The sequence below is a fragment of the Drosophila sulfurigaster genome, chromosome 3 (genome assembly GCF_023558435.1).
Source record: "Drosophila sulfurigaster albostrigata strain 15112-1811.04 chromosome 3, ASM2355843v2, whole genome shotgun sequence".
NCBI classification, from domain to species: Eukaryota; Metazoa; Arthropoda; class Insecta; order Diptera; family Drosophilidae; genus Drosophila; species Drosophila sulfurigaster.
In genome coordinates this window covers 26,773,332-26,795,509 of record NC_084883.1, presented here as the reverse complement: position 1 = coordinate 26,795,509, position 22,178 = coordinate 26,773,332, and the positions used below count along the sequence as shown (strand labels likewise).

The 22,178-nt window shown below is 37.3% G+C and overlaps 1 protein-coding gene across 3 annotated transcripts in view; it reads right to left on the bottom strand.

The window, feature by feature from the left end:
* LOC133845112 (protocadherin-like wing polarity protein stan) overlaps positions 1-22,178 on the bottom strand; it is a 63,344-nt gene that overhangs the window by 23,123 nt on the left and 18,043 nt on the right. For all 3 annotated transcript variants that reach the window (XR_009894695.1, XM_062279474.1, XM_062279473.1), the window contains exons 3-4: positions 12,357-12,402; positions 544-607 (exon numbers count right to left, since the gene is read on the bottom strand). The gene's annotated coding sequence lies outside the window, so the exon portion shown is untranslated. The remainder of the gene's footprint in view (positions 1-543; positions 608-12,356; positions 12,403-22,178) is intronic.

The window sequence follows — 22,178 nt, the reverse complement described above, 5'->3', positions numbered from 1 at the left end:
AAGCCAAAGTCGAGGCGTATTGAGCTGTCAATTAATCGAAAGCATTCTCGGCACATGCAATGCTATTTTGCTGGCTGGCAATGGCAATGAGAATACATAGCAATCGCAATAGCTGCCATCGGCTTAGCTAATGACGCCCAGCAAACAAGCCGAAAGCGAGAGCACAAACAACTGCTTGCTACCCTGCAGAGATAAGTACAGCCTTTGGCTGTCGCACACCACTAATTACAGGGTATTAGCAACTGCAGACAGCACCGACAGCAACAAATGTGATTTAAGCTGTTGCTGTTGCTGCTGGAAATAGAAGAACTCCCAGAGAGAGAGAGAAAGAGAGCTAACTCAGTTGAGTGTCTATCAACGAAAAGTGGAACAACAGCAGCAGCTCCAATGACAGCTAAAACAATGGCAACCATTATCAGAGAGTAGGAATTGTGTGTTATCCTAACTGCCAACAAGTCTTGTCCGGCAACGGGGCGTATGCGCAATGTTTGCTTGTGTTGTTGTTCTTAGTTTGCTTGCATAAGAATGACAAGTTTCGCTTACCTTTTAGCAGAATTACAGCAATTAAGAGACTGGCGTTTATTATTTAAAGCACACATGTTGCAGGCTGCAAAACAAAGCAGAAAAAGAAATTAGTAAGAAACCAAGTGTACACATATCATTTAATTGAGTCTCCCGAGAGAGAATGATTGACTGCAGTCCAACAACATTTAATGGCCACTAATTAGCAGCAATTTCATTTATTTCCTCTTTTTCCAGCCACAGTTTGTCTTGGTTTATCTGCACACATACCCGCACACATGTGTGTCAGCCAAAACTCAGGTTAAACAAACGCAAATTACACAACTTTTTCGTAATATTTGGCAACTGCTGTCGTCGTCGTCGTCGTCGTAGTCCTAAGTCAAAGGCACACAAAAACCTACAAAAGGTTTCAACTTTTACGACTCGCATGCGGAGTTGTTTTTGGTACTACTATGTCAAAGACTTGCCTCGAAAATTAACTTTTGCCAGATCAACTACAATATAAGCACATTTTAAGCAGGAGAAAGAGAATGCTGCTGATGTGCGGCAGATACTCTTTGATTTTTAACTTGTTCATTCAAATATTGTCACTACAAACAGTGAGGAGTTAATTAAATGAGTTTAATGGAATTATTCGGTTGAAACGAAACGCTGAATGGAATGGTAAAAGTTGAGTTAAGCTTGCTTATTTCTTTAATCAATTGAATTTATGGTAGGAATTTATTGTACTTTGATTGAGACGATCACTTCTGGTGCAAATAACTTTAAAAATCCTGAACCATATGTAGTAGGTAATATTGTTTGAGTCGACTTTTTGATTTGAATTAATGAAGATCCTAAAAAAAAATGGAATTTGAAATAAACATATTTCTTATAAGAATTTGCTTCGCATTCCTTGGCTATAAAATCATCAAATTTTAATGATTTTGGAGTATAACTTTAATTCTTTTATATAATGTGCTTCCATCAATAAAATAATACTACTTCAGTAGTCGAAATTTGGCTCAGACGATCAATTTTGATACTAAATAAGTTCATAAATTTCGAACTGTGAATTTTGGATTAGAATTAATAAAGTCTTAACAAATCTAGAAAATATATATATTTTTTTTATTTTTAAATTATTTACATTGACATCTTAAACTCTTTATTTAATTTTATTTCTATCAACCAAATAAAGACGCTTTAAAATTCAGTAGCAGGTAATATGCTTCGCATGTCAGCTCGTTATGAGGTATTACTTGATTACATACAGAAAAACTTGCAAGCATAAACAAGCGCACAGCTGGCATATGAATTGCTAAAACAGTAAAGATAGCAACCACATTAGGCAACTTTATGCAAGTGTGTGTGTGTGCGAGTGTGTGCTAGTGTGTGTGTGTGCGACAGTTATAAGTTACAGCTTTCGAGTGCATACTTTAGTGCGCCGGCAAAAGGCAACAAACTCTTTCAGGCATTATTAATGCGAGTGGCAGCCACTTGAAGGCAAGAGTGTGTGTGTGTGCGTGTATAATGTATGTGCGAGTGTGTGGTGTGGTGTGTGTGGAGGATAGTTGTAACTGGAAAAGCTAGTGGCTGCCACTGTTGCTGCTGCTCTTGCTGCTGGTAATCAGCATTGACAGTTGTTGAAAGTTTGTCAAGCTAATGCCGAGCTGTTTATGACAGCGAGTTGAAGTTGCAACTTCAAACTCGAATCGATGCGACGAGCATTGCGAAACGTTGCAACAGCGTTTGAGGTGTGGCAAGTGCTGCTTAAATTTGTCAAACTGAATGCCTCAGCTAGTACAGAGTACGGAGCTCAAGCAATCAGCATTAAGCAACGCGTTGACAGCAACTTAATCAGCATTAAGTGCAAAGAGCCAGCAACAGCGACAACGACGAGGACAACGACGAGGACAACGACGACGTCGACGACAGACGTTAAAAATAAAGGATGAAGGATAAAGAATACAGAATACAGGATAATACAGGAGTATACGGAGTGTAAGTTAACCACGCCTCGCCGTAGGCAGGCCAAATGGATTTTTATTGTTTGTCGCGGCTGTTTCCACTCGCGTTTCTCGATTCGCAACTCGCGAGTCGAAACAAATTGCGAAAGTAAATAAAAACAAAAGGCGCGGCAACAGGCGCAGCAAGCCAGCAAGCAAAAGGATGTTTGTACGTGGCAAAGCGGCCACAAAGGACATAATGAATACGCTTAACTTTTAAGTCACGCTGAGAGATAACTTTTCCAAGAAGGAATAATGGCGCGAATAATGACGCTGACAACAACAACAGCAACAACAGCAACAACAACAAGGAGCAAAGACAAAAGGCAAGCCACATAGCCATAGATATGCCATGGAATATAAAGCAGCTCTCCATCTGTGAGTGTGTGTGTGTGTGTGTGTGTCTGTAATTGTGTGTGTTTGCCATTAATGTAAATGAGTCGCATTAAAGTGTCAATACGACTCTCAATATGGCACGCGGCATGTGGCAAGCTGGAGGAGCGCAAATGTGTCTTAAATCAATATGAATTTCATTTATCCTGTAGGCCAAAGAGGCGGCAGGGTCGCCACCAAAGGCTGCCCGAAAAACTCATTAAAGCGTTACGCGCTGTTTCAGCAAATGAGTCATCATTGAGCAAATACACATAGCAAACAATCACACACACAGAGCCACACTAAAAGCAAAAAAGGGAGAGAGAGAGAGAGAGCAAGTGAGATGGCAAGTCGACAGGCTATGTCAACGCCCGAAATTTATTCGCGTTTTGTGTTGTTGGCAAATGCAATCATTTTGTTACGTGGTTTCATTTCATGCTGCCAACCCGCTTCCACCCCCCGTCTCGTATCTCACCCCCTGCTGCACCACGTAATCCAATAACATGCAAAAAGTTCGTTTATAGACGCCACACATAGAGCGAAAGCTGGGAGCTGGCTTGCAACATGTGCAACATGGCGTATGTGTAACGTGTGTGCAAATATTGTCTCAATTTGGCGCTGGCTCCACACTTGGCTGCCTGGTTTTTGGGTAAATTGAGTCGTCACAGCTTATGCAGATGCTGCAACCGCCAACTCCAGCTTTTCAGTTATCCTCCCTTACACCCACCCAACCTCATCCTGTCGTGCTCTCACTCTCTCTCTCTTCGCACTCTCTCACTCTCTCTGAGGGTTTCCTTGAGCTTCATGTGGAAATAAACAATTTGTATGCGAATTTCGCCTTTGCAGTGAGCAAAACCATGAATATGAAAATTTTCCCCAGTTTCTGCAATTTGCTTGCACTTCGCAAAGTTGTCAGCCAGTTGTCGATAGATGGCGCCACCTACTACTACAACCAATCCAACCCCCTCCCCAACAGAAAGTGCCTTTTGCCAACAAACAGCTAGAAAATTGAAAGCAAAATATGATGATGTTCGATTTAGAGATTTTCTATGCACATAATCCTTCACCTTCCACACTCCTCATTCCACTCACTCCGCTCACTTTCTAAGCTATTTCAATTTTGGAGAGCGGTATACAAATATTAAGCTAACCGAATTTTGCGTAGTCCATCAAGCAGAAATTGAAGGCTCATGCAAATTTGTAGACGTATTCATTTCGAGTATTTCAGTCTGCTTAGCATATTCATACAATATGAAAGCCATAAGCTGCTTTGCTGCAAAACAAAAGTCCAGAAGATGCGTGCTGTTATTTTACGCAAACACAAATACAAACACCAACACAAATGTTGCATTTGCTATAAGATGCAAGCACGAAATGGCAAATGGAAAGCTAGAAACATATTCGACGCATTTTCTAGAGAGAAGAGCTCGTAATTTTCATTGCATAAAATAAACACTGAGCAGGAAATTGCATTACTCTCAAGTTCAGTGAGAGAGAGTTTTGTGACTGCATTAATAACATCAACAATATCCCGGGTATATTGCATTTAATTAATGCACTGAGCATTTTGTCCTCATATCCTCAAGTTGAACTCTTTGTGCGCCTTTTCATTTGCCACATGCCGCGGCGCATGCCACTTCAGACATAATCACCAGAGAGGCTTTAAGAGCTGCCTCTGCTTGCTTGGCTTATGCTTATGCTCATGCTTATGTTTATGCTTTTGATTCTACTTCTGCTTCAGCTTCTGCCTGATGTGAAGCTGTCAAAGTGCTGCGAGCAAAAGTGACGCATTTGTATTAATGGCAACCCAAACGAGACTCTGTGTGTGTGGCACGGTCAGGTGGCAGGAGTCGAGTCTACGTTTGCTGCTGCTACTGCTGCTGCTGCTGCTCTGGTATTTGGCTGCTGCCTCTTTTGGCATTTGAAGTGCATCGCAATTCACATGCGAATGCTTTTGAGAACCAACTCATTCAGAGAGCCGCAAAAGACTCCCCGTTGCTCCGCTTCCCCTTCCCATTCATCCGCTCTACTCCACTCGACAACTGAATAAACTGAATCTGTGAATTGCGAGTGCATCAGGCATTGCATTTATTTTGCAATTACTCAACTCGTGCATAAACATGATACTCATACGTGGGTAGATCAATAAACTGCGCACCCAACCAGCTAAAATCAGACAAAACGAGTTTATTTCCTCTGCACTCTCTCTCTCTCTTAGTTGCAATTCACAATTCGCAATGAGCCATAACTCTGACAGAGTCAAGTCCTTATACAGATTGTACTCGACTCGACTCGACTCTTGAAACTGTTTTGCTATTAAATGCAATAGCCAACATGATGGATGGCTTAGTGCAAATCGAAGCGTGGCATTATAGATATCAACTTCAGTTTGGCATACTCTATAAAGCAACTTGTTATACATGCCTCATCAATTCAGACTGTCAAAGAGCTAACGAATTATTAAGTGCAGCTCAGCAAAAATACTTGACCATGAAATAAAAATCTTTTCAAAATTCGACAAGCCTGAAAACTCAGAGCCGAAACTAATTCTTGTTGTCAGCATCGTTTTTCTTGATTTTTCGCAATATTTCTACAATTATCTCTTGCTGGTTTTCTTAATTTTAGTTGCCTCCAAAAGTAACCATACATCACTTTAGCAACCCTCGCTGCCACTGCGAATGGAAAACGTTTCAAGTGTCCTTTATGGAGTTGAAAAACAGTTAAAAACTGCAAAAACCCAGCCAATTTATGGCACAAAGTGCTGTTGTCCAAGTGGATTTACCAAGTTGAGAGCCAAATTGCAACATAATTCCATATAATAATATTAATAATAATAATGATAATAAAATTTAACTTAATACACTTCCAACTCGCAATTTGCTGCTTAAAGCGAGCGAAATTTATTATTATATTTATTAGTGGTCCAAAATACTTTACTGCCCAATTAGACGCGTCACAGCTGGAAAAACTGCTGGCTGGCGAAGCAGTCAAAATAAAAATGAACAAACTGAAAACTAAAAATGCAGCAGACCATGTTAAAGTGGGACACTAAAACAGAGAGCGATGGAAAATGGAAAATCACAAGTTGGCCAAAATTAGCACAGATTTTTCGGAGCTGCAAAATTTTGATGAAATTAGCGTTCTTCTTTTGTGAGAGGGTATGATAATGAAGTTCTAAAGTGGGTAACTCAAAGAATGAGTACGAAGTTTTTGGCTTTTTAAGTTCCCTTTCTCATCACAAAGATATTAAAAAGAGGAAAAGCAAGATTAAAATTTATAGCAAAAACATATTCTGTCACCTCAATTTGCTCTAACTTAAATTAGAGATAATTTGACTACATGTAGAGTATTTGAGTTTCGCCTAATTGCCACTCATTTTTTTGAACAGGGAGAGGGAGGGTAAGAAAATTAAGTTCTAAAATAGGTAACCAAAAGAAGAACGAATAAAAAGATTTTCTTTGATGAAAACCTAAATTAAAGACGAAGGGAGTCAAAGGGAAATATTTACAGAAGAACATATTCTGTTACTTTACATTTTCTCAAATTTAAAAAAGATATTAAAAAGATTTTAATAGTTAAGCTATGGTAGGGTATTTGAATTCATCTAACTTATATTGAATATTAACATCATTTTGGTATTTTAAGTTATCATTTTTATGATGAACTTGAATTAAAGAGAGAAATCATAATAAAATATTCGTTATATCTTCAAATCTGTAATCTCAATTTGCTGGAATTTAAATTAGAAGTAATTTAGTAGAGTATTTGAGCTTCGACTAATTTCAGCTCACGTTTTTTGAGCTTGTCGCATTAACAAGTTGTCAATTAGCCCATGGAAGAAAATGTACATAATTAAGGTGGACAAATTAAACACAAGCTGCAAAAAGGAGGAGCATAGAGAAGGAGGATGAAAACTAGGCGGTGGGCGTAATGGGCGTGGTGTCCATGACCGGTCACTTAAAATGCATTGCATTGCAAATGATGCCACAAGGCAGCTGCAAAAAACGGAAAAGTTTTTTAGCAGCAAGAGTTGTCTAGTCTTTCAACTTTGGTGGCAAATACCAGCTTTGACGATGATGATTCAAATGAATAGGCAACTATGCCAAAGAGTGAAAAGCGACAGTTCAAATGTCGCAGGTCACTCTCAGTTGTCAAAAACAACAACAACACGAACAACATGAGGTGACAATGACAACAACAACAACAGCAAGGTGAAGTGTTCACTGACAATCTCTAGTTTCTTCGTTTTGCAGTTTGTCATTTCTTAGTTTGCTGCTCGCTTTGAAGACAATTTGCATCGTCGTGGCAGTGACTTTTCTTTTGTCTTTTTTGCACATTAGCTACCCATCACAGTCAGTACCCTTCCCCTCTCTCCCCTCTCTCTCTAGCTCAGTCCCCTCTCCGTTCCCTCTCTATACTCTTTCTGTCATGCTGATGCTCACCTTTGCATTATGAGCTGCTAGAAACAGAGAGAACTCGCTATCGTCGTTGTCTATAAACTACTTTTAGTCTCTCTCTCTCTCTCTGTCTCTTGCACTTCCCCCTCTCTCTCTCTCTCTCTGTCCTCTCGCGACTGTTTGCCTTTGGCCAACTGTGTCAACCAGTTTGACCAGTTGACTGAGTTGCCGAGTCGCCTCCTTTGTGGCGAAACGTTGATTGCTCCTCAGTAGCCTCGACTTGGACTCCGGCTTCAATTGATTGGAATAGTTGTTATTCCCCACGCCACCTCTTCCGTTCTCCCTCTCTTGGGCTATTTGTCTCTCTCTCTCTCTCTCTCTCTCTCTCTCTCTTTTGCTTTTTTGACAGTCAACTTTTATTTGGACTTTACCGTTTTCGCGTTTCAGTTACAAAATTTTGCAATTCATGCCACGAACCGAGCCCAGTTTTCCTGCTCAAACTCAGCACAGCTTTGCTGCTGCTCTGCATCCAAGTCTCAATGCTATTTATAACATTTGTCGGCTTTTGGTTTTCGATTTGTGTTTTGCTACAACAGCAAACAGCAAACTGCAACTGCAACTGAAAGAGAGCAACAGCAACAGCAAAAGCCAGAGTAACTGCAGCTGAGTGAAGAAAAATGCGCCCCTTGTGAACTGCGCCCAATTTATAATGTGCACTTTTGAAGGCCTTCGCTTCGTGGACAGTTCCAACTACTGACAGTGCCCAGGGAATGGGAGACTGTGTGTTGAATGTGCAGCGAACATAGCAATTGTTATACAAAAGCCAACCAAAACATTGTTGCCGAACGTTGGGTATAATATTTTGTTGAATAGCAAATATGATGGATACATTTGTTGATATAAATTTTAAATGCGTTGAAATAGTATACGATTGAAAACTCTGTAGTATAGAATTATTCAATGGCCAGCTATAATATTGTGTTAATGCTAAATAGCAATAATACGTTAACAATTATAATAAAGCTGCCTAAAAAGTGTGAGCACCATCCTATTATACTTATGTACATATATCCGATTAAGTTATTAAAGGCAGCAATCTTAAAAATAGTGAGCAGATAATAAAACAAAATTGGTTAGTTTTTCAGTCGGAGAAATAATATTTAAAATGTCATATCAAATCATTTAAGATAACTAAACTGATAACTGATATTATCATCACTTAAGACGACAGCAAACTTTAAAAGAATTTTTATAAATAGTGGAAAAATATATAAACTCATATTGCATTTCCAGTAGTATAATCAACATTAAAAACGTCATATTAAATCATTAAAAGTAGCTCAACTTGCAACTGTTAATTGCTCAAATGAATCTTCTCTGAATAGTAGAACAAATATTTAAGATATTAGACAAATATCAGATAAAAAAAAGAGTCTAACGATAAGCCAAACGAATTTCCATTATTGGAAGCAATATTAAAACTATAATTAAAATTTCAGGATAACTCACAAGTATAAGAATATGGCTATTTAAAATAATATACTTAATACCATACAATTAATTGCATTTATAATTTAAGCTACAAATTTCCGACTTTGAAAAGTCACATAGTACCAACAAGTTTTTATGTGAGCTGTGTGCAAATGTTTCTGCTGTCCGAAGAGAATGTTCTATTTGTTGTTTTTGAGGTTGGTATCTGCGCGTCGAGCTGCCAATTGCCAGCGATGCTTATTTGTTTAATCGACCAACAAGAGCGTTGGCCACAAAAACGAAACCAGCTGAAAAGCAAGACCAAAACATCGAAAACCGTGCGCCTTTTTGTTATGGAGTGTCCAGTTGTTGTTTGGCTCTTGTTGAATGGCGACTTTTATGCGTTTTGTTGCCGTTTCTCGTTGTTCGCTTTGCATGGCGTGAATGTTGCCCGATCGGAAAGATACGAGTTTCTGGCCCCCCAAATGCAATCTACATGCAGCCACAGCCACAGCAGCAGCAGCGTATTCGTGACGTTCACACCCAAAAGAGCAGTTATTAGGTAATTGAATGGAACACATGAAACTCTTATATAAGAGCCGACAAAAACGACACAACACCCAAACAAAACACAATTAAAACGACCAGCTGAAGCAGCCAAAAAATATAGTTTTTCGCTTTCTAAAAAACAAATTTAATGGAATTTGATTTGTCATAGAACTAAAATTGTTTGTCAGCTGTTCATTAAATTGTTGTAAATGTTGTGGAGAAAAGTTTGCTTTGCTATTTCATTCGAATATTTTAGTTTCGACTCGAGTTCGCTGAAATGATTTTGCACAATTTTTGTCAAAGCGTTTTGTTGTCAAACATTTTAATGCAAAAAGTTTTGTACAAACATTTTGAATGTGTGTAGAGAGAAGAATAAATGTAAATATGTACCTAACGTGTGCTGCATGCAACATCATAAACGTGCCGCAAATTGAGTGGCAAACAAACCAAGAACCAAAGTGAAAAAGGAAAAAGCAACAAAAAGAAGCCGCAGCTACTGAAGCATGTAAACTTTATTGAAATGTTTCAGCTTTTTTTCAACACACACACATTCCTCTATATATGTTATAATTGCAATTGCCTCGCAGATGAACTCGATAGATAAAGCAGACCTGCAAATATTTCTATTAAATTGCCAGCACATACTGTGCATACCCTGTAAATATGGCAGATAGAGAAAGGCTTCGCATTTATATACATTTAATATATAAAACTTCCACTGGCCTTCGTTAACTTTATACTATAAATATCCATAGACCATCTGCTAGTCGTAAACTCTTTGGGCATAATTACTTATTCATTGCCAGCAAAGCTGCAGCAAAATCTTGCTGTTTTATGTGCATTTTCCTCACAATTTTCCCTATGCTTTTCCACAGCTTTTTGCTTCATGTCGACCACAAAACCCGAGACTCAAGCGTCGAATTTTAAAGAGCATTCTTATTGCAGTTGTTGGTTTTGTGCCCGCAAAACAAATTAAAACATTTCGCACTAATAATGTTATTAAATGCATAGCTGAATTGTGATGTTTGCGGCTCTTGCAATGCAGTTAATGCCACTTGCAACGAGCAAAAACAGCTTGCCACAAAAAAAGAAAACATTCAGCCCATTTCGGGTGTCCATTGCCACACTCAACTCCTGATGGCTCAATTAATTGCCAAAGTTATTGTTGTAATGCGTATTGCTGACGTCGTTGTTTATGGTCTCAAATTAATCACATTTAATTAATCAACTGCTGATTGCCCACTTTCCCATTTCTCTTCCATCGCTAACCAAATTGTGCGCTGGGCTTAGAAAACAATCAACGAAAAATAGCATCAGAAATTACGAAAAGAGCTTATGCAGCATTAAAGCTGATTATCAATTGCATTTTCATATGCTAATTAATCATATTGAAAGCGATGACAAAAAAATAGAAAAATGTAAATTTTCAAATCCTAATTAATATTCATTCACGCTATTTCGGTGTAAAAGAATAAATCTAAATTAATTCCATTTGCAGTACAGCTAATGAATAATAAGCTTACTAACCGCAAAGAATGTTTAATACCCAGCTGTTTAGATGTAAAATAAATGTAATATAAAACAAGTATGAAATCTACAGTCGAAAGTGCTCGACTGTGAGATACCCGCTACTCATTGTGAATTGTGCGGCAATTTTAAAATTTAAAATCTATCAAATTAATATACCTTAAAAATACTAATAATATAACAATGGATATATTTGGTATATTGGTACATGTAAAATATACAATATATTGGTATAGTACTACATGCTAAATATACCATAGAGTGCAAAATATATAAAATTACATATCTAACTCTTACTGATCCATGTGTTCATTTGGACAGATGGATATATCGACTAGGCTCTTGACTCTGATCAAGAATATATATACTTATGTTCCTTCTGACTGTTACATACATTTCCTGGATGCATAAAGTTGTAAAATACCCTTCTACTCTATGAGTAGCGATAATAAAGAAAATACAAGGCATTACTTGCTTCCCAACGAAAAATTGCTTGCAAGTGAAAATGTAATTGATATGTTTCTAATAAAAGTAATCCTCGGAGCTCAGCTCCTATTACAACGATCGCTGAAGTTAAGTTCTATCAGATTTAAGCTTAATTTAAAGTCATTATGTTTACACCTTGCTGCAGCCATAAGCTGCTTTAGAATGAGCCATTTTATGCTTCAATAATGAGTCAATTCTTGCAGCAACTCAAAGCATCAGTTTAAGCAGTTTTTTTTTGCTGGAATTTAAAGTGTTAACTGATCAGCATTGAGTTTGAGAATCTCAAGTGTTCAGCCATGGCTAATACAGCTAGTTGGCAGCTGTTTAACCGTTTTGGATTTGTCTGTGGTCAGTGACCCAGGCAAATGGCTAGAGAGTAACAATTCCCCATACCTCCGGAACTCTAAGATGAAGCGAAAAAAAAACATAGAAAACAAAAAACAAACATGTTTTAAAGCCCGTTGCAAGACGAGAGAGAAACATAGACAAGAGAAGAAGCTATTAAACTATGTGGCCTGCTACAATTTAATGCCTTCGGGCTGGGGCTGCGACTGCGAGATGAGAGGTTGGGGTAGCTGTGCCAGCAAAAAGACATTAACCGTATGAATATGAATGCTCGTTAACAGAGAGTGAGTGAGTGAGATAGAGAGAGAGCGGTGGCGAGTTTGCGTGTTAAATGCCATCACAAAGATGGATAACCAGAACAAGAACAAGCACAAGAGGTGAACTTATAGAACGCACCAGGTAAATACGCTTACATACATATAATTTTCATCCATTGGGCGTAATTAAGTTCGGCCAAGACAAACGCGATCGGCAAGTTCGTTGTTTGAGTCTTTCGTTTCGTTTCGTTTGGAGAAATCTGTCCCTCATTACAAGACACAAATGGATGCTACCGGAGCGTAAGTAAACTACATAATGAAGGTGCGTTCACATCGAAATTAATTCAACCTCTACTAGAATGTCCGTTTCTTGATTTGCATGCGTGTGAAACTTAAAGGGAACTTGTCTCACATTTGGCTAAATTATTTAATTAAGTACTCACATTTCCGCAGCGAAAGAATCACTCAATGTTAATGCCAGCCAACCGCCTGCAATGAGAAAAAAGTCGAAAGAACAGAAATGAGTGTAAAGTATAAAGAAATTAACACAAATACGCAGTGAGAATCCATTAAACTGTGAGTACAACTAAAAGAAAAAAGAGAATTTAATGATCGCTCATAAGCCAAAATGCCAGCAGCACAATCTTAATAGCAATCCATTAACAGTGTTGTTCCAGTTACTAACAAAACAAAAAAATTAAAAACGAAGAAGTACTCAGAAATAAAAATATGCACATGTTTTGCTCAAGTCACGTACGTGAAGAAGGAGTCTCATGTCTTCAATTTAAAATAGTGAAATGAAAAGATGCACTCAACTCAATCAGTCCAAACAAGTTTTGGGAGTTGCGTCGAAAAAGTTCTAAAGGAGCCATCCAAAAAGAGAAATGCTGCGAGTATGTGAAAATGTTTGTGCCTCGGCAGCTGTGAAAGATTTATAGTTAATCTGCTCAGTACTCAACTATCAATGCACAGCTAACAGATACTCTGCAAGCAGACGTAAATTTAAAGAAAGCAGCATTTCCAACTGTCACAACTTTGATTTCATATTTGCAGGGTGCTTAAGCTATTTATAACACAACTGAATGAATTTCAATTGAAGCGTCTTTAGCTTTAAATCATCACTCAATTGCAGATTTCAAACTTATCTGTCGTATACTCACTAAAAATTAATCTTTCTTAATTTAATCCTCTACAAATTTCAGTTTGGAAGGAATTTGTTTTAATTACAAGCCTTATCTAAAAAATTATCATTCTTGACTGAACTGACTTCAAAATATTTCAAGTATTTAAAAGCTTTGTCCATTTTAAGATTGTATTTTTATTTGATTTTTCTATAAAATTAATCAATTTAAGCTAAACTTATTTATCCTCTGATAATTTTATGTTTAATTGCGTTTTGTCTTGGCTATAATTGAATTTTGATTTGTTTTGTATATATAATATAATTTTTAAGAGAATTTTTTTAGCTACTATTATCTTTTATCTTTCAATGTCTTTTGTCTTAGTTAAAATTTTTATGCGATTTTGTTCAAAATATTTATATACAAACAATTTGAACTTAACTTGTTTATCCTCTGCATATTTTAGTTTTTATTTGAGATATAATTGAATTTATTTGTATAAAAAATGATTATTCTGAAAAGTATTTCTTTAGCTACTGTTTTCTATTAGTTCTTCTTTTCTAAAACATAATCATATTAAACTAAACTTGTTTATCCTCTGAATATATTAGTTTTTAGTGTCTCGTCTTTTATATGTAATTGATCATTCCGAACTGAACTTTTTTATATTCAACATATTTCAGTTTTTAATGCTTTTGCTTTTTATGTGTTTGCTTTGATTGATCTCATTTGCATGACGTTGATTAAATTTTACTCCAACAGTGGCTCCCATTTGTATCTCCATCATATCAACTGCAGAATCTGCACACTCTCTCTACTAGTTTAACTCTCACTCTGCGTCTTGGGAAATGAAATCAGTAGTTCTTTTATAATGCCGACATATCTGTGCTGCATCTACTATGAAGTATAAAGTTTGCTGCGGCAATTGTTTAAACAAAATGCTGATTCAAACTTTGGTTTTGCATGTGGATCAGCAGCAGCGCCCGAAGCAGCATCTTCAGCAGAAGCATGCTGGCAACAATTTGCTTGTACCTCGAGACCTCCATATATCAAGCGCTAATTAAGCACCCGCCGCAGCGTCTGACAAACTGGTGGGGGAAGCATGGGAAAGCAAGTCTATGACTAAAACTACGACCGACTGCAGCAGCAGCAGCAGCAGTAGCTGAGGTAAAAGTTTTAGTTGAAGCGAACGTTTGTGGCCACGTCAAACTGTGTGCAGCAGAGAAAAGTTGCAACTGAAAAGCGAAAAGAACTAAAAGTGGGTAGCAAAATTAAATTAAACGCAAGTGTGGGAATATCACCTCAAGCGTAAAGTAATAAGAAAATTTTGTGGGCTGTGCTGAGAGGCAACGAAGCGTTCAGCTTTAAAGACAGGCAGACAGACACACAGTTTACACACACAGGTTGCCTAGGCCTTACACATGTGTCAAGGTTGGCCAAAAGTCTTCTAAGAAAGTGATTGAAACGGAACCCAAAAAAAAAGTTTCAGCAAATTTTACCGGCAAGCGTGGCAAGAACTTGCTGACAATTATCCGAGCTGAGATGTGGCAGACATATTGGAATTTTTATTGCCATAAGTGGAACAGACATAAAGAAGAAGGACGTGCTTGCCACACACACACACTCACACACATAATGCAAGTTGCAATCTCTCAGTTGTTGCCACAGTTGAATCAACAACAATAGCTGCACTGCAACTGCTGAGCAGATTTCCTCTCTTCTGGCTCCACTCTGAAGTAAAGTAAGTAAAGTAAAGTAATTGTTGGCAAAAGTTATAACTGCAGCAGCAAGATTGAAATGAAGCTGCGGCAGCATGAATTGATTGGACAGAAGAGAGCCCAAAAAGTGAACCAAGTACAAAATTCAATTGATTTTCCATCAATGGGAACAACATGTAGCTACAGCTACAACTACAACTACCACTACAACAACAATAATAACAGCAAAACATGTAGCTATGGTCATGTCGAAGCTCTGTCTGATACACACACACACACAGACTCCCACACACATTTACTGACTGCCACACAAAACCCATCAAAACGAGCATTGAAACCCAAGCAAAAAAACCCTATGGGGCATTTATTACACATGCAAAGAGGGATGCAGAAAGGGGTGTGGAGAAGAAAGGGGTTAAAAACGGGAAAATGTTTATGCCTTGACCATTGAATTTGTGTACCGAAAATTTAATTTTCCATGAAATACAATTTCGCTCTTCTCTTCTTTTTTTTTCCTAGAAATCCTTTTTGGCTGCAAGGCGACTGCTGTCTGCGTGTGTGTATAATTTGAATGTATGTATGTATGTGTGTGTTTGTATTAATAGATTGCATGCCCCCAAAAACTGGCCCGCGGTATGGGATACACTATAAATGGAAATTCACAATTTACAATTTCGATTTAACGTATTATATTTACAGACAATTTCAGTGTTGAGCCAGTTATTTATGTTATTTATATTATTTACATTTGCCGCCTGCGATAATAAACGTTTAAAATACGCCTCACACACACCCAAACACTCACACATTATTTTAATCTTGAAATAAATATTTATATTTAAGCTGCATATTTCATTTCACATTCGTGTATAATGACTTGCAATTAAATACCTTCCGAATTTAATTCGTTTCAATTGCTGCAAAACAAGCAAACTGCGAGCATCTGTACACACAGTGCCAGCCAACAGACATCAGACACTGGACACTGGACACTGGAGACGGACACACGAGACACTTCATTATGTGCGAAACCCAAAGCAAACAGCACATGAAATGCGAAAAGTTGAAGGCATTAATACCCTCAAAGATACTTATCGCCACAGCACAGCATTCGCTTCTATACAAGCTATTCTCATATAGTATTTCAACAACAAAAAAAGTGATTTTTTTATAGAAAACATTCTATATAACTGTTATGTACATATATTTACTGCAGTACTAAATTTACGGCAAATATGTTTAAATTCTTTGTGCTACAATATTTGTGAAAACAACGAATTATAAAAGGAACATAAATTATTCTGAAGTATGAACTAAAAGTTATATGTTAGCAGCATGTAATTGTCTTTAATATTGTCATTCAAAACAATTCATCATATATTTTTGTACATTTTTCATTTTATTGTTTTTTCTTTATTTCATATTTCGTATTTTATTATACTAACACATTATTATTATTATTATACACAATCACAAGATGGAAGGTGAATATTTTACAACGATAACCTATTTGAATTAGTTATTGACTGATATTTAATAATCTTCTTAACTTGTTTTTCTATCAATAAATATTATATATGTAATATTTAACCTCTTAAGTTATTTTTGAAGTTAATTTATTTTAAAAAATTTTTGTTATTTTATTAATATGTTTATGCAGTAGACAACACTCAATCTTTTTCGTAAGTCATCTAATTGATATAGTTGTTTACTGATCTCTAAAGATCTTCTTAATTGTACATTTTTATAAAGTCATATCCTTTATTATATGTTTTCCTTATCTTAGAATTTTAGTTTATTTCTGAACTATTTCCTTTGTAGCTCTCAAGTCCCAGTGCAAATATGTGATATGTATTTATGGAATTATCCTCAATAAGCTGCATAAATAGTATTTTTATTCAATAACTTGAAAGGGTCAATAAAAATTAATCAAACATTGAAATTCTATTACGGTTGTCGCAATATCAATAGAAACCCTAGATATCCGTCTCTGTCTCTGTCTGTCATGCGATTCTGGGAGGCACTTTTTAATATGGCAAAAGGCATAAAGTCTCGCATGCTCGTATTCTGTCAAAAGGGTATAAAAATCAACTTTGATTAACTGCCGCCACTTGGCGTGGTTTTTATCCTTGGCCTCCTCCGCAGCCGTTTCGCCAAAAAAAGAAAAGGAGCCACGTGACCGCGTCGGGATGCAGCAGTTTAAGACGAACATCACGTACGGCACATCAAACACTTTTGAAAACTGTTCTCGCTGTCGGGTCCGAGAAATGCGAAATGACAAACATTTTAACGGCTGTGTAGAATGTGCGGCGCCTGGAAAATGGCAGCTTTTCAATGTCTGCGACGTGACATAAATTAAATTCTTGCCATTAATTGCAACACAGCGGGGTGACTGAAGATACAAGCAAAATTGTATCTCTCGTTACTTGTTACTTAATAGATGACGTCACTAATGTCATCGGTGCCAAAACTTTATCCATTGCATGACACAAAAGTTGCGCGAAGAAAACATCTGCAAAAGCTGCAAGTTAAGCGAGGGCCAAACAATTGAAAAAGTATTTCAATTTGTAAGGCCAAGATGAAAACATTGTAAATAAGATTTCAGTTGCGAGCGAGAGAAACTAAACTTCAATCCATTCAAGTCAATGCCAAACGTTAAAGTTTCCCAGAAACTTGCCTTCTTAAAAGTAATTCAATTTCAATTTCAAGTATCATTCGACTGATGCCAACTGCTGTTATCTCGTCCAATGCATTAAAAAACGAGATACTCCCAACAGTTTTGCGACAGCAAAAAAACAACTGAAATACAATTTAAATATATAATTTATGTAGCATTTTTGCAATTGCAAATTGTTCACAGTATGCAGAGTATTCTCTTCTTGTATTTCGCACATATGTTGTACTCATTTTTTCACACTCTCTTTTTCCTCCTCTACTCGATGATATCGATGTGCAGTCATTCATGAATGTGGATGTTGGAAGTCCATGAGTGTCCGTGTATCTGTGTTTTGACACTCCACTCCGCCGTGAAGCTTGCACAATTTGCAGTGCACATATTTACATATTTTGCATGAATGATTTCAGCTCAACAATTGGCAGAATCATAAAAAAATCATAAAACCATTTACTCTACATTTTTACCGAAACTAACAACAACACAAGCGGAAAGTGACAGCTTGGAGTTGCACCTTAAAAAATGTATGAACTAATGCAGTCATTTTTTTACGGACTGTTACTAACGGGAGATCAATGTTAATAAAATATTTAATTCGCCCCAAAGAACCTATTCTAATAATGTTAGGAATATAATTTAAAATTACTTTTATTTCAGCAGATTTCACTGCTGTCTTAGACTTTTGCTAAAAATATTACAATCACTAGTAAGTTGTTCGCAAATTCTGAATTATCAACAGCTTATAAATTATATCTTCAGCTTATAATATTAAAAGATTTTAATTCATAATGTAAATAAAATATTCATTTCATTTTTTCATTTATGAGCTGTCTTAAAAAATTATAGAGGAAACAGAAAATGTTGTACATAATATTAAAAAAAAATATAATATTGAACGATAGCGATCTAATATTTAAGTCGCTTTTTAAACTCTCCTAAGGAAATTTGTAAGCTTGTAGGTTTTTTCCAAATTTCCAAATAATAATAATTGTGAAAATTATTTTAGCAGTTTTGCCTTTTCATAAATGTATGGAATATTGCACATTTTCACGTATAAAATTAAGAAAGATAAATTTTAAAAAAATATTAAAGTTTGAAAGGGAAACTTTTCTAATAATGTCTGTAAGTTTATCTCAAATCACTGGAACATTGCAGAAATTTTACAGAACGTTTCTTTATATAAATCAATGCTTACAGTTGATGTAATACTTAATTCGCCTTTTATACCTTCCCCAATAATCGTAGTAAGTTCTTCTCAAATAGTCGTATTATAAAATGCAATTTATTTCAGCAACTTTCAAAGCTCTACACATCTCATGTAATCAGAATTCGAGAACACTTGCATATTTAGCAGCTCCAGCAAAGCGCATTGAAGTGCCAAGCAGCAAGCAGCAAGTGGAATGTGGAAAATGGAAAGTGGAAGGAGGCAGCAGTCAGTGTCATTGAGAGTTATGTAAGTGGGAAGAATGCTCAGTTGTGTCCAAGCTCACGGCCCGCATAAGTAGGCAACAATTTAAGTGCAAAGCCCAATGAACATAACAACTAAGTGGCCAACAGCAACACAAACAATGAAAACACTTGAGAAATGTTGCACAAATGCAGCTGCAGCAGCAACAACTGCAACATTATCTAAGCAGACTACAAACTAAGCCAGCGACTTGAGTCCCAAAGGGCTGAGCTTGGATGTGACCTGAACTATTGTGTGTTTGTGTGTTAGTGTGTGTGTGTGTGTGTGAAGGCGTGAAAGTGCAACTGAATGATACAAGTTTCGAGAGCCGAAACGTTTTCGGACTGCGGCTTACACTCTCGATCTCTCTCACTCGCTCTCACTCTCACTCTCATTGCGGTCCCTTGACCGAATTGCAGCTGACCAACAACAAAACGAATTCATTCTAGTGCTCTATGTTTGGGTTTAGGTTTGGGATTTTGTTGTGTTGCCTGTTTATGTGCTTTTGCGCTATTTCATTTGGCAGCCAACCCAATACTTAGTCCTGCGGCACAATTCGCGCACATAAAGATTTAAGGACCAAGGCACGTTTCGCATTCGCTCCAAATGCGTGTAAATAGCTTTCACTTGCTGCAGTCGCAGCACAAAATGGGAAACTGCGAACTGTGAAATGAAAATGAAACTAAAAACGCTGCTCGACTGTTAAATAGTTAAGAGCGCCGCCCAAAAATTCTCATTCCATCCATTGCCATCTAGCGCAAATGTTAAATGTTTGCATTTATAAACGTGACGGCGTCCATAAAATGTTGCCCGAAAAAAGGAAAGAACGGGAAGGGCAGCGCGCGAAAAAAGCAAAAAGGATAATGGCAACTGCAAAATTCAACGCTATAGAAGAGGAGAGGAGGGAGAAAAAGCAGTTACCAGCTGGCTGGCAGCTGAACTCCTCGTAAAAGCGAAACATAGAAAAAATGTAATAACAAAGTTTGTAGGCCCCTCGGTTTTAGTTCGGGGTTTGCGTTTGCGTTTATTACGCGACTCCAACTCCCAACTCCAACTCCAACTCAACTCGATTCGGTTGCGAGGGCAATTACTTAGACTCGCACTTAGTTACTACAAATACAAAGGCACCATAAATGGCACCAGCACAACAAATGCTAATGCGTGAGCACAAAGAGCTCAAAGACCTCAATACACATACAGCTGTATAATAGTTTCCCCTTTGGGTTTTGATAAATCTGTGCAAAGTCATAGTTCAGAGGGTTGTTCAATGACTTATTGAAACAGCCAGCGGAGAGGGAAAGGCAACTTGTCAATAAAGTTTCATGCAAGATGACTTTCAAGTCGTTAAGTCAATGGCTTCAAATTGGTTCAGCATCATAATTCAACAGCTAATTGAGCTGCTTTGCGTTGGCTTCAAGAGGAAGTTGTTTATAATTCAGCATGTGAGATAGCAAACAAAGTTTTTAAAATATGTCTAGACAACATTAAAAAAACAAAGTTGAACAAAAACAACTTTTAAGTAGCTCTTAATATGTAGTTAAGCACTCTTCAAATAGTTTGCAGATAATGTAATCAATTCTGGGCAAACATTTAATAGGTTTATAGCACTCTTATAGTGCCACCCTCGTTTATATCCTGCAGCTTATAATGTATGCATATTTAGCTCATTGGCTTTGCACGCCTCACTGAATGTCCTGTCAGACATTTATGTTGTGACAGCTGCCATGCCGGGCTTTACCTTACTTTTATTTTTTGGTTTTTTTTTTGCAGCTGCGTTCCACACAGGCCAAAAATGAAATTTAAATATGCAAGGTAATGAAATGTAATAAAAAGTAAAAGCCTAAAGAACTGCCATCTCGGAACTCGGAACCCGCAACTCGCAACTCGCAACTTGCAACAACAAGGCCATTAATAATGCTTAAAATCTAAGACCTGGCAAATTGGTTTAGCCCACAAAACGACAGCAGAAGCAAGAAAAAAAGTGCCGCAAAAGCAGCAGCCAAAAATGTCGCAGTTAATTATGATGCCTAAGCCGAATGGGGGTTTTCATTATCTCTCTCTCTCTCTCTCGCTTTCACTCTTACTCTTTCTCCCTCTCTTTTGCTCCCACACACGGTTGGGGTTACTTTACCTGCCAGTGCGTTAATAATTTAGTGCAACCGCAGAAAACTCTGCCACAAAACTGAAACTAAACAACAACAAAAAAAGTGCCTCAAAATGCTTTGTATAATGGATTTATAATAAAGGAGCAGCCCTATATAGTGTTATATTATATGTATGTGCCCAGTCCAACTATATATTTTTCAGCATAAAGTTGCTTACTCGTCTCGTAAATGTTTCAAATGAATGAGACTGACTAAAAATGGAAATGAAAATTTATTTGATTTTTGCCAACACGAGAATCACATTAAAATTGACTTTAATGCGACCAAGCATCCTGTATAGTTAATGTGTGTGCTCCACACACACATACACACCAACACACATACAGCTAGCGGACAATTGTTGAGCAAATATTCTGGACACCTGATGGGCCCTCAAGTTGGTTTAATTAAACATAATGTGCAGTCCGGCCATTTGCCCGGGACAGTTATCAGCCTCGGGCCCGAAGCAATTTTAAATGCCAAAGGACCTTTTTTGGAGTATCTATACCCTGTAACCACACTTAAACGCAAAAAGGGTCAGCCGATTGTCTTATCTACAAGTGGTAAATACACGTTATCTAGATTGTAGCTGCCTGCTTCTAGGGTATCTTGATCTGCCACAGCTTTGGTATTTGCTAGCCTTTTTCATCTTTTGCTTTACTTTTTCATCTTTTGCCTCTTTTTGTGTGTTTTTTTGACTGTGCGCCTAAAAGCAAACATTCATTTGGAATTTGTTTAGGCGGCATCATGTTTCAAATTTTATTGGCATATTTAACGTAAATTAAATGGTGCGGAAAGTAACACTCCACCCCTTCCCCCTCCTACACATACTCCTACTACTTGAGTGGAGGAGTGCTCGCACACGTTGCGTATACGCAATTTGTATGCCATTAGAGCAAGCGCATTGAGGCAGTAACAACAAAGCGAAGCGAAGCAAATGGAGATGGAGATGGAGAACAAAAAGGAGCAGGAGAGAAAAACAAATTACATTAATTGCTTACAAGCGCAATCCAGAAAGCAACCCCCCTCGATTCCCCCCCTCACTCCATCCCCCTTGAGCCATCTTTTGTGCTACGCATATCCTTCTTATGCCTCTGATGACTGCCATCCCTCATTATGCTGCTCTTTCTTATTTTCTTTCTTATTTTTAACATATTCATT